Below are 13,934 nucleotides of genomic sequence, written 5' to 3' on the forward strand. Positions count from 1 at the left end.
TCATCGTAGGATTCCTCTGTGAGTGTGTCAGTCAGGGTTCTCCTGAGAAACAGAACCAACAGGACATATACAGAGAGAGAGATTGATTTAGGGAATTGACTGATGCAGTCATGGGGGGGCTCATGAGTCTGAAATACATAGGGTAGGCAGGCCAGCTGAAAACTCAGGCCCGATGTCTATGTTATAGTCTTGAGACGGAATCCCTTCTTCTCCAGAAAACCTCAGCTTTTTGCTCTTTAGGCCTTCAACTGATTGGATAAGGCCCACTCACATCGCAGAGGGCAATGTCCTTTACTCCAAGTCTGATTGTAAATGTTAATCACATCTACAAGATGCATTCACAGCAACATCCAGACTAGTGTTTGACCTAAAAACCAGGCACCATGGCCTCACCAAGTTGACACATAAAATTAACCTTTACAGTGAGTTCAATGTTTTTGTATGGCATCATCTGCTGAAAACACATTTTAAATTGTTTTGTCTGAACATTTTTCCCTGTTAAAGTTGTAAAATATAGACCGAACTATTCTTGTTATTTAGGATCAGATGCAATGACATGGGATTAAGAGTTTTGGATTGCTCTTTCTTTTTAAATTTGTCAGACCATGTATACACCCACCCAGAGTTTTTAGAATATCCTATTCTGTCACTGTTATCTGGATTATCTCTCTCTTTTTTTTTTTAAGATTTTATTTATTCATCTGACAGACAGAGATCACAGGTAGGCAGAGAGGCAGGCAGAGAGAGAGAGAGGGAAGCAGGCTCCCCGCCGAGCAGAGAGCCCCAGGTGCGGCTCGATCCCAGGACCCTGAGATTGTGACCTGAGCCAAAGGCAGAGGCTTAACCCACTGAGCCACCCAGGCACCCCTGGATTATTCCTCTTAATTACTATCTCCCTATGACATAGTATTATGTCCAGTTTATAGATAAGGAAGTCAAGAATTGGAAAGGTTGAGTGATAGACCCAGGAGTACCATCAATGCCAATAAATAGCATAGCCCAGAGTCAAACCCAGTAGTTTTCAGAAAGATTTTTCTAGCTGGTATGGAACAGAATGGACCAGGGAAAATGTGCCAACAGTGGAAGTAGGGAGAACAGTTCGGAGACTACCAAAGTAGCAAAGGCTGAAGATGATTTTGCCTCGGACAAGGATGATGATAGTAAGGATGAAGAGAAGTAGACGGGTTTGACAAAGATGTACGAGGCAGAATTGATGAGGTATGGAGATAGATTGGATAGATAGATAGAAGAGGGCATGGGGATGAATCAATGATGACTCCTGGGTTTCTGGTCTGAACAACTGCGTGGATGTTTGTGCCAGGTACAGTGGGGGTTGGGGAGCAGGCGTTGACAAGTGCTGGAGAGATGGCAAGCTCAGGTTTCGACGGCGGGTCTGAGATGCCCATACAGGTGGAAATGTCAGTTACGTAATCGGGACTAGAGCTCAGAACAGGGGTCAGGAAGTCATCTATGTATATGCAGTTAGTTGCCTTGGGAGAGGATGAGATCACCCAGTGGTGTGTGTTGGGGGGCAGGTAGATTATTGAGTGAGAAGAGAAAAGGATACAACAGAGCCTTAAGTAACTTCAGCATTCATTGGTCAAGTCAAGAAGGATAACCTGGCAAAGAGAGCAGAGAAGAATTTGGCAGAAAAACATGAGCAAAAGTAAAAGTGAAAGTGGTATCTTCTGTGTCTTTTGATACCTTTTGCTGTTCTGAAGGACATGGGGCAGTTGGGAGAATAAATGGATGAGTATTCCTAAATCCTAAAGTGCTTAGCACAGTGCCTGACACATAGCACTACACGGGATTTTAAAAATTCCCCTCTTTCCTTTCTTTTTCCTTTCTCTTTCCTTGATGACTTGGTCAAGGGAAACACTGGGGCGGTCAAGAGGCAGAAACCAGATTGTGTGGTGAGTGAGATGTGAGGAAGCAAACACAATAAACATATGTACCTAATTTTTAAAAAATTTTTAATGTAAATTCAATTTAGTTAACATATAGTATATTATTAGTTTCTGGGATAGAATTTAGTGATTCATCAGTTGCATATAACACCCAGTGCTCATTATATCACGTGCTCTCCTTAATGCCCATCACCCAGTTACCCCATCCCCCAGCCACCTTTCCCCTCCATCAACCCTCAGTTTGTTTCCTAGAGTTCAGAGTCTTATGGTTTGTCTCCCTGTCTGTTTTTATGTTATTTTACTTTTCCTTTCCTTCCCCTATGTTCATCTGTTTTGTTTCTTAAATTCAGCATTTGAGTGAAATCGTATGGTGTTTTTCTTTCTGATTGACTTATTTCACTTAGCCTAATACCCTCTAGTTCCATCCATATCATTGCAAATGGCAAGATTTCATTCTTTTTGATAGCCGAGTAATATTCCATTGTATAAATACACTACATCTTCTTTATCCATTCATCCGTCCATGGACATCTGGTCTCTGTCCATGGTTTGGCTATTGTGGACATTGCTGTTATAAATATTGAGGCACAGGTACCCCTTTGAATCACTATTTTTGTATCCTTTGGATAAATACCCAGTTATGCAATTGCTGGGTCATAGGATAGCTCTATTTTTAACTTTTTGAGGAACCTCCATAGTGTTTTCCAGAGTGGCTGCACCAGCTTGCATTCCCACCAACAGTGTAGGAGGATTCTCCTCTCTCCACATCCTCAGCAACATCTGTTGTTTCCTGAGTTGTTAATTACAGAGCCCTATTTCACAAAGTACTAAGAGGTGAGGAAGACCAGCCCAGGCAGAGGGAAGAGCGTGACCTGAAAGTGAGATGTAGCTTGACTTCAGGGAACCGAAGCAAGTTCCCTCTGCCTGGGCAGTGGGATGGTGAAGGCCCTAGATCGGTATCATTCAAGTGGGGTGTTGAAAATCATGGGAAGGAATTTGAGCTTCATCCTAAGGGCAGTTAAGGGTTTTCAAGCAGGAAGACTGACATCATGAGATTATCAGTCTTGAAGGGTCACAGTGTGGAGAATGGACTGGATGGCAAAGAAATAATCAAGGATGTATCAGGAGATGGTCGCAGCAGACCAGGTGGGGGATGATAACACCTGGACTCAGGTGTTGTGTCCAGGTGTTGTCAGGGGATAAAAACATGGACAGACTTGAGAGATGCATAGAGACTAGAAACAGTGAGCTAAGGAGTTGGGGAAGTGAAGGAAATGGAGGAGTGTGGTGTTGGGCCAGGTTTCTGGCTAAGGTATGGCTGGTGGGACCATTTACGGAATGCAGGAGCTCAGTGGACTCGCCATGTTTTGTTAGTATCCATAATTCTGAACATTCTTATACAAAATGCTTTTTTTCTTTGATTATTTGCTGGTATAAATTTTCAGGCGTTAAACCATCAGAAGGAAAGATGTGAATGTTTTATAGTTCTTGATTCAGGATGACATTCTGCCAAAGGGTAATTTTGATTTATCTAGCCACCAGACGTTGGTTTCCCTTTGTTCTTAACCGAACCAGTTTCTACCAACCTTGCCAACTCTTTTACACTATTTTTCACTCCCATGTGATACAATATAATCTCAAATTTAATTTAAAATTTGTCCTTAGTCCGGGTTTCCTAAATGTTTCCTGAGGGTATCCATTTCCGCCCTTAAAATCTCCATGCAATCTTTGCTGTACCAGTTTCTAAAATTCTAAAAAGGCATCAAGTGATAATGTGCTCAGAGTCCCCCAGGGAAGGTCATTACCCATAACAAAAGCCACTGGAATGGAAGATAGGTGGCTTCTAAGACCCAGCAGTAGGCATTCCAAAGATTTGAATTTGGTTTAGAGAAGCATTTTCCAAACTATGTTCTAGAGAATACTAGCATCTCACACATCTCACAAGAATTCATAGGTCTTCCTAGAAAAGATATTTGTGATTAAATAAATTTGGGAACTATTAAGTTAAAACTAAACACATGTCTCTCTAACACCTGGTTTTACTGTGCATTGGAAATACCAAATGTGGTACTGAGAATCGAGAATCCTATATCTATGAGACGCTAGTGTTCCCTGGGCCATAGTTGAGGAAATCCTAGTGTAGAGAAAGAAATTGTAATTTCTAAGAGCAGGGATCATCGAAAGGATTCTACCTTCCAGTATATTAGGCCTTATCACCTCTAGGAGCCCTTGGTACTATGTGAATGGAAAATGGGTTAAGTAGTTCCTCTTGTTTGTGGGGCCCAGATTCACCATTTTTTAAAAAAGGATTTATTTATTTATTTGAGAGGGAAAGTAGGGGATGGGGAGCCTAAAGGGAGAGGGAGAGAATATCAACAGACTCTCCACTAATCATGGAGCCCAATGCCAGGCTCAGTCTTGAGACCCAGAGATCAGGACCTGAGCTGAAACCAAGAGCTGAACACGTAACCAACTGAGCCACCCAGGCACCCCCCACCCCCGCCCAGAGTCACCATTTTAAAGTATTTTGCCATAGTTGTTCTCCCTGTCTGTCTATAGAGACTCACATGCATGCATATATAGGCACAAAGTGGTAACTATTTACACTTTTTAATCATCTGGAAGTATTTGATTATATTGTGTCCTTCTATCCCTGAGTACTTAACAAAGATAGTCTCTGAGGTAATCACAATACAGTTATCAAATTCACGAATGTTCTCATTGGTAGAAGCCATATTCTCCTTTGTCAGTTGTCCCAGTACTGTCCTTTATGGCATTTTTTTTTCCATCCAATACAAGATCCAGTCCGGGTTCATGTGTTACCTTTAGTCATTATGCCTCTGGTCTTTAATCTAGAACAGTTTCTCAGCTTGTCTTTGTCTCCTTTGACATTGACATTTGTGAAGCGTACAGATCAGCCGTTTTCTAGACTATACCTCAGTTTGGGTTTATCTGATGTTTTCTTGTGACTAGGTTTGGATAATGCATGCCCAGCCAGAATACTGCAAAAGGATGTTGTATTTCTTAGGGTAGTACATCTGGAGGCACGTGACGTCTACCTGTCCTTCATTAGTGACGCTACGTTTATCACCCAATCAAAGTGATTCTTCCCTGTATGGGAACTGTTGTTCCCTTTGCAGCCAATAAGCATTCAGTAGAGAGACAATATTAAGACCACGTATATATCCCACTCCTTTGCACAGTTTCTCAACGTTTAGCATGTGTTGATGAATCTTTCCCAAACCACTCTCTACAGTGATGGTGGCGGATGAATGATTTTCCATTCTGCCATCCCATCCACATTTATCAGTGGACGTTCTACTTTTAAGAAAGTCCCTCCCTCCTCCCACCAGGTTATTTATTTGCTGTGTGTATGTTTTGTTTTTCCACCTAGCAGTATATTCTGGAAATCACTTTATAGCAATTCATTCATCTGTACAAAGGTATGATAATCCACTTTAGGTACATACTGTGTTTTTCTCAAATCGTTTTCTGTTTGGGCATTTCGATAGGTTCCAGTATTCTGTAATTACAGATAATGTTCTAATGAATAATCTTACATATATTTTTATATTATTGGAGTTGTATCTTCAGAGTAAATTCCTAGACGTGGGAATGCTCTGCCAAAGGGAGCTGGTTGTGTGGGTAGTTTTGCTGGATATTGCCTTTCTTGGGGCTTCTACCATTTATACTCCCACCAGCAAAGTCAGACTGTGCTGTTTCCCCAACAGCCTCTTCCCAAAGACCATATCGTCAACTTTTCATTTAGTTCTATCTAAGAGGCAAGAAGTGAAGTTTCCGTATAGTTTTAATCTGCACAATAAAATTGCCTATTTTTTCATAGGTTCAGTGGATTTCCTTAATATATTTTTTGTGAATTTTCTTTTCCTATCATTTGTCTACTTTTTAATAAAATTTTTATCTAGTTTCCCTTAACTGTTAAAAGTCATTACAGGAACACTGGGTGGCTCAGTCAGTTAAGCATCTGCCTTCGGCTCAGGTCATGATCCCAGGGTCCTGGGATCAAGTCCCACATCAGGCTCCTTGTTCAGCAGGGAGCCTGCTTCTCCCTCTGCCTGCCACTCCCCCTGCTTGTGCTCTCTCTCTGACAAATAAATAAAATCTTTTTTTAAAAAAATAAAATCTTTTAAAAATAAAAAATAAATAAAAGTCATTACATCCGACACATATTGCCCCTTTATCTATGACCTGTGTCATAAATATTTTCACCCGATTTGTCATTTGCATTTTATTTTGTTTATGGTGTTTTTATTGAAATAATTTATATACCCTAAAATTCACCCTTCTACAGTGTACAGTGTAGTAATTTGGTCATATTCACAAAGCGGTACAAGCATGACCACTATCCAATTGCAGAACAACTCTCATCACCTCAAAAGAAACTTGCACCCACTGTGAGTTACTCCCCCATTTCTTCTACTGCTTATCCCCTAGCAACCACCAGTCTACCTTCTGCCTCCGTGGATTTGGCTGTTATAGACATTTCATAGAAATAGTATCCTATCATATGTGGCCTTTTGTGTCTGACTTTTTTAATCTAGCATATTGCTTTCAAAGTTCATCCATGCTTAGCAAGTATCAGTGCTTCATTCCTTTAAAAAAAAAAAAGATTTATTTATTTGAGAGAGAGAGAGAGCACACATGAGCTGGGGGAGGAGCAGAGGGAGGAGAGCATCTCTTGCTGAGCACGGAGCCAGATGCAAGGCTCGATCCCATGACCCTGAGATCATGGCCTGAGCTGAAATCAAGAGTCAGATGCCTAACCAGCTAAGCCCACCGGGGACCTCTACTTCATCCCTGTTTTATGGCTGACGAATGTTCTGTAATACCGATGGGCCACATTGGTTCATCTCTTCATCAGTTGATGGATGCTTGGGTTGTTTCCACTCCATGGAAATTACAAATACTGCTGCTCTGAGCATTCACGTACAAGTGTTTACATGGATATAGGTTTTCAGTTCTCTTGGGGATAAGGAGAACTTGACTTGGGTATGAAGAGAACTTGACTCTTTGAGGAGCTGCCAAGCCATTCTCCAAAGCAGCCTCAGCATCCGAGTCCCACCAGCAATGGCTGAGAATTCTACTTCCTTCACATCCTCGCTAACACTTGTTAGGATCTGTCCTGATTTCAGCCATCCTCGTGAGTGCAGAATGGTATCCTGCTGGGATTTTGATTTGAATCTCTCCAATGACTCATGGTGTTCTGCCTCCGTGGATGTGTGTGTGCTCATTTATCCATCTTTGGAGAAATGTTTATTCAAATCCTTTGCTTGTTTTTAAATAGGGTTACTTGTCTTTTCATTGTTGGCTTAAAAGAGTCCTTCCTATGGGATATTAGACACTAGACCCTTATCAGATACATGATGTGTAAATATTTTCTCCCGTCCTCTGGGTTGTCCTCTCACTTTCTTGATGGCATCCTTGGAAGCATAAAAGTTTTTACTTTCACTGAAGTCCAGGGTATCCTTTTCCTTTTGTCGCTTGTGCTTTTGGCCTCATGTCTAAGAAACCATTGCCTAATCCAAGTCGATGAAGGCTTTTATCTGTTTTCTTCTACGAGTTTTATAGTTTAATTTTTACATTTAGTCTTTGATCCATTTTGAGTTCATTTTTTATAGGATGTGAAGTAGGGCTCCAACATCACTCTTTTGCATGTGAATATCCTGGTTATCCCAAGATCATTTATTAAGAGGACTATCTTTTCTCCACCAAATTACCTTGGGACCTGTGTCAAAATCAATTGACCATAAATGTAAGGGTTTACTTTGGGACTTTTGATTCTATTCTGTTGATCCATATTTCTGTCCTTATGGCAGCACCACACTCTCAATTAATGTCTTGTAGTAGTACATTTATGGGTATTATGAATAACGCTACTGTGAACATTTGTGCACAAGTTTTATGGTAAGTTTTGAAATCTATAAGAGTGACATCTCCAACTTCTTTACTCTTTTTTAAGATTGTTTTGGCTCTTCTGGCCTCCTTACATATTTAGTGAATTTTAGGTTAAGCTTATCAGTTTCTGGAAAAAAAACAAAACAAAACAAAACACTGAGTTTGTATTAACTTCCTCACAATATTAAGGCTTTTCATACATGAACATAAGATATCTTTATTTATTTAGTTCTTCCCTGGTTTCTTTCAACCATGTTTTGTAGTATAAGTTTTGTACTTCTTTTGGGAGATGTATTCCCAGGTGTCGGTGTCTTGTTCTTTTGATGCTCTTAGAAACAAAAGCGTTTTTTTCTTCATTTCCTTTCCCTGCTGTTCATTGCTAGTGTGTAGAAATACAAATGGTAGGTTTACCTTACATGCTGCTATCCTGCTGAACTCATGTATTAGCTCTAATATATTTTCTTGTAGATTCATAATGCTTTTTGACCATGCAAAAGCTTTCTTAATTGCTTTCACATTTTCAACATTTCCCTTCACTGCATTTGGATTTTGAATTTTTTAGAAGGATTGCTCTGTATTAGAGTTGTAGAGTAATTCACTCGTTTTTATAATACTTGTAAAATTTAATCAGTGACTTTTATTGTTTATTCTTGAGTTTAATAAAGATTGGACAGTGTTTAAATAAATACTTACCAATCATTATTAGAGAGAGAGCTTTGTGAAGTTGAAATAACATTGGGTGTGAAGTCAGAAAATCCGAGTGGGAGTCCAAAGTCTTCTGTTTGCCAGCTCTTTGATTATACAAGTCATTTAACCTCTCCAAAAAAACAAAACAAAACAAAACAAAAAATCCAGTCCTACAAAAGGCCCTTATCCATTTCACAGAACTGCTCAAAGGTTCAAAATGGAAACTGCTTTGTGAGCCATTAGGCATGTTGCCAGTATAAGCTTCTTTTATTTATTAACAGTAATTATTAAACATTTATCAAGGCTCCTCTTTTCTCTAAGAGCTTTACCTAGACACAGAAAGGTACAGTGTGGCTGCAGCTCTCCACGGGAGCCCTCGCCTAAAAGCCATTTAGTAAGTACCCGCAAAGAAAAGGGGTTTTGTTATTTTACCCTCTAGTTTTTCCGCTCTTCATTCCTTTGGAGTGACAGAAATGCCCAGAGAGAAAAGACCTTTTATTTTCTGTAGAATGTCGACAAGTTCCAAAGTATTTCGGGAACTAACCCATTCAAGTAGAGAAAAATACGAAGCCCCATGGAGCCACCACACGGGGAAGGCGGTGGTCCCCGGGACCAGTGACGTGGCTGCTCTAGGCCCCATCAGTCCCCTTGCCACAGGGGTCTGCAGACAACCTGCAGGAACGATTGTTTTTCAAACTGTTCATGGCAGATTTTGGCAATAGACCCGTGTTTTCCTCTCCGAAAGAAAACTCGCAGGATCTCATTTCTGTGAGGATGTCCGTGGGTGTGTGTGTTCAGTAGGGGGATGGGTTGACGCCCCACGAGCTTCGGCTGCTTTTCAACATCTCTGATAGTTGACTTGCCTGTCTTCCTTTTCCGTTTTCAGGGCAGCTCTGCCTCTCAGTAGTTCCCAGATTTGTGGGCAGTTGGAGTCACAAAGTATCGCACACTAACTTATCAGTCAAACTACCAAACACTTGGAGGTCAGAAAATGTGGCTTTGGGTTCCTCTGGGCAGCCTTGGCCAGACCCAGGGGACGGGTGACAGGTGTTCACACCCGGCTCCTGCCAGCTTCAGACGACACCACAAATGGCAACACCTCTGATTGGTTCTGGTTCATTGCTGTGTATTTGCTGTAATGCGCTATTTATAATTTCCCAAATCTCTGAAAATACTACCCTTTCTTGTTTAAAATTAGGAAAGGTGCAGAATAGTCACACAGGTGAATGTGAAAGGCAACTGTGACCTGCACCTGGAGAGAGGTCCCGGGTGCTGTGAGAGCTCCCAACAGAGAGGCCAGAAGAGAGGGGAGAGGAGTCACTGTGGCAGAGCCCGGAGGGCTGGTGGCCGACGAAGCTGGGGGAGGGGGCGGCAGGGCAGAGTCAGGCCCTCAACAAGTATGCGCGTCTGTGCAGGTGTGCGTTTGCATAAGCATGTCAGTATTTCAAAGAGGACACTCGGGGAAACTTGGTAGTGATCGCTGTAAGAAGTCAGACTGCGAATGGGGAGAAGAGGGTGAGGCTTATAGACAGAAGGGAGAGGGTGTTTTAACTTACCACTTAGGCTCTTTCAAAATTATATAGGGGTATTACTCCTATAATCTATAAAAAAATCTAGCTATGTTTTAAGAAAACACACACTAGTAACCAAGAGCAGATGAAAATCTAAGTTCTCCACATATCTATTCTGGTGCTAACCCTTACAGAGAGGAGGACCTTTTCTCCTTAGCCCTTTGGAAGAGCTAAAATTGACAACTGGAGGGCGGTCACAGAGGACTCTCTATTAAAAGAAACCGGCTTCCTCTGGAGCCCTTCGGAACTCAGTTTTTGGATGCCCTCTGCGCCCAGTGATTTCTCTTTCATCTACTCCCCAACCCCACCCCCGGGGAGTCCCAACCACATCTTTCTCTTAGCCAAGGCTCTCCGGCTACCCCAGGCCCCTGCGGGGTGGGTGGCCATGAGAGGCTTCCCTCCCGGCCAGAGACTGGAGAGGAAAGGAAGTGTCAGCCTGGAGTTGTAATGTGACCCTGTCTGGTACAAGGCCACCAGCCCAAAGCTAAAGGGTGGGACGGCGGGCTCCCGCAAAGGCCAGGAGGGAAAGCCATGTAACTACATGCTGGGCAGTTCTAGGAGGAACACAGCAAGCTCACACCTCACAGTGACAAGGGGACTGGAATCAAAGCAGACACAGAGACATGTGGTAGAAAGCACCTTTTAAAAAAAATTTTTTTTTATTTATTTACTTATTTGACAGAGAGAAAGAGATCACAAGTAGGCAGAGATGAGGGGGGTGGGGGGGGGGAAGCAGGCTCCCCGCTGAGCAGAGAGCCCGATGTGGTGCTCAATTGCAGGACCCTGAGATCATGACCTGAGCTGAAGACAGAGGCTTAACCCACTGAGCCACCCAGGTGCCCCAGGAAGCACCTTCATCATCTGCTCCATCCGTCACCCATTGCCTAACTCCCCACTCCGGTGCCGTCCTTCGGTGGTTAGTTCTCAGAAGCTGCCTCGGGACCCACACATTGGCAGCCCGGTCTCCCCCTCGCCAGCCCATTTCAACTTCTGGGCCTAGTCTATTTCCCAGCACCTATTTCTCTGACTCTCAAGTAACACTTCATTATGTTGATTAGAAAATCATCGTTCTGTAACTTTTACTCTCTTCACAACCAGATATTAGACGAGAAAAGGGTGCAACTGGGAATCACAGGCCTTAGTTTGAATCCTTGTCCTGCCACGGACCCCTCGATGTGACCTTTTCAGTTAGCTGCTTGATCTCCTGGATAATTCATTTTCCCCATCAGTAAATCGGGCTGTTGACATCACCTTTACGGCTCATTCTGTGACTCAGCGAGCAGGTGTATATAATTCACGGAGCACCATGGCTGACAAAAGTCGGTGCTGAACCAGTGTGAGTTTCTCCCTTCCTACCGTCCTCCCCAGTGCGAGCCTTCAGCTGTACAAAGAGATCCCGCCAGTTACTGAGTTGGAGACTGATCTCGTCTTCCCCGTGAGTGTTCCTGTCCCCAGGGTAAAGAGACCCAGTTTAGGTCCGCAAACGTTCCTTGAGCGACTTGTGTACTCTCCACTTGGCGATGGGAGGGGAGATTTCTCTCTGAGTCAGTGATCTCCTACTTATTACCAAATGGGAAAAGAATCTGTCCCTCCCTCCTGCCAAGAGCTGGGGTTCCGCCGTCAGAACCCTGCATGTTTTAAGTTGAGTGTTCACATAATGGTGTCTGCTTGCCTAAGTAGAAGCATCCTTTTTACTAGTCATCAAGTTTTCTCTTCAAGAACGATTACACATTTCACAAATCCAGGGGGACAGCCTCAGTTCGATAAGAGCCTGCCAGCCCCAACTCTGGCTGGGTCTATTGACAGCTGGCTTGGCCCTGTGGACTCCGTGGTTTCCCCCAGAAACGCACAGAAGGACCAGAAAGCAACAGCTGCTCTGTCCCTTGGCAGGGCTGGAGGTTGGCCTTGTGAATGAGGTTCTTCAAGTAAGGACCTTGCTCGAGACGGGATATTAAAGGTTTGGTTTTGGTTTTTGTTATTGACCCAGTACAACACGCTAACAGCTCGAGATTTAGAAACATTAAACACTCCCTTCTCAGCTTCAAGACGACAGTTGATAAGCATATAACCATAAGATGCTGAAGACAATAAAGAACGGGAGGAGAAATTTGAGCCCTGGGAGATTAATAAATAATGAGGAGCGAATACAGTCAAGCCACAGATCCCCAACGGGGCCCATTAGTTGGGCTCCTGCATAAAGCCAGACAGGCAGGCATGGCTCCTGTAATTCTGTTAACACTAACAACTAGTCCTTAAATGCTCTCATGTATACAACAGGGGTATTTATATTCTTGCAGCAAACAGAGCGTTGTTCCAGAATCAAACAGAGCAGTGGTTTAGTTTGGCAAATTGGGTAATCTAATCACTAGCTTTGTCAACTGCCTTTGTGCTTGCTCGCTAAGGAGGCCTCCCATTCCCTGCAGAGCTGTGGTTCTCAATCTGCATCTCCCGGAGCCCTCCTGTTCCACGGAGGGTCTTTTGGGGGCAGCTGGGTGGGCGCAGCTAAGTGAACCTCCAGGCCCTCTCCACCTGCTTCAGGGAGAGTAGCTTTTAACTGCTCTGGTCTTTAGAGAACTTGGAAGATTGTGCTTGAAATGAAAGGGTTTGGGGGTTTTGTTTTGTTTTGTTTTTTGCTTCAGAACAGAAACTTGAACCTCAGCGGTGCCGTGATGTTCCGCTACCTTTTGTAAGTTACTCTTCTGCCCGCTGGTGTGTTTCTGAAATGTAACCATGTTAATACACCCTGGTAGAATTCAGTCCCCATATGAATAAACCGCAGTAGATTCATTCCCCTTCTCCTGGTTGATTATATGATTCCTCTTTTTTCACCATTTGAAATAAGGCCTCAGTGAAGTTGAGAACTTTTTTTTTTTAAACAACAGCAGTGAGGGGTGGTGAGCTCCCAGCTGGCCAGGAAGGGAAGAGACTAGTGATGGGTAGTGCGAAGGGGGGAGTGGAAAGAGGACTAGAAGTTGGGTGGACCTGACCGAGGCAGGACCAAGTGTGATGAAGGACACAGTCTGGCTTGTAGAAAGTCGTTAAAAATGAAGGTAAGTTGAATGGGATTGCATTAAATTAAATGGAATTTAATTTTACCGAATCCATGAGATACTTATCTTGCACATTTTAAACATCATGGTTCTTTTTTCCTCCTGCATTTCCCCCGCCACCAACACCCTCAATGTCCAACCAGCGTATGGTTTTTAGAAGTTTCAAGAGCATCAGATATAAATTAGATCAGGGATGGAGTTTCTGAAAAAATAATAAATGCTTATATTAGTATCTCACACAAAAAAGTTGAGGTTACGACAATTTTGTGAAATTCAGATTCCCTTAAGCTCTCAGGATCCACTTGCTTGATATCGTGCGCATTTTTGCCCTTGGAAGATTTTGCTTCCTGTCTCCAGAAGCAAAAGGCGACCTACAGAGCTTTCAGAACGTGTGATTATTCATTTGAAAATAATTTTGATAGACATCTTTTACATGGCCTTGAATTATGATAGTGAGTGGAAACTACATATGAAATCTTTTATTTTAAATTTGGGTTTTCATCAATCTAAAGTATTGTGTGTGTTAAAAGTCTTTGTAACAATGTGAGTTAAATCTTTTCTTGCATCGCCAGGTGGTCTCCCCAGTGGTGGATTGTGGACATTGTTAGCTAGGGGAAGACCCCAAGTAAACAGGATTCAGTTTGCCTTTGGGATGGGGCAAGCTTTTTTTTCTCTCTGTTTCCCTCTCTGCAAACCCTGACCATGTGATGGTTTGACCCTGTCCCCGTGGCTCCGATTGTCTTTACTTTTTGGAGTGTGCATTACTTGGAAAGCATTTCAGGTCAGAGCTCCAGGCCAAATTG

General features: G+C 42.8%; 1 protein-coding gene across 1 annotated transcript in view; it reads left to right on the plus strand.

The window, feature by feature from the left end:
* LOC111152668 (tetratricopeptide repeat domain 23) overlaps positions 1 to 13,934 on the plus strand; it is a 109,187-nt gene that overhangs the window by 61,337 nt on the left and 33,916 nt on the right. The window lies entirely within an intron of this gene.

The sequence above is a fragment of the Enhydra lutris genome, unplaced genomic scaffold (genome assembly GCF_002288905.1).
Source record: "Enhydra lutris kenyoni isolate GAN:26980312 unplaced genomic scaffold, ASM228890v2 scaffoldscaffold29, whole genome shotgun sequence".
NCBI lineage: Eukaryota > Metazoa > Chordata > Mammalia > Carnivora > Mustelidae > Enhydra > Enhydra lutris.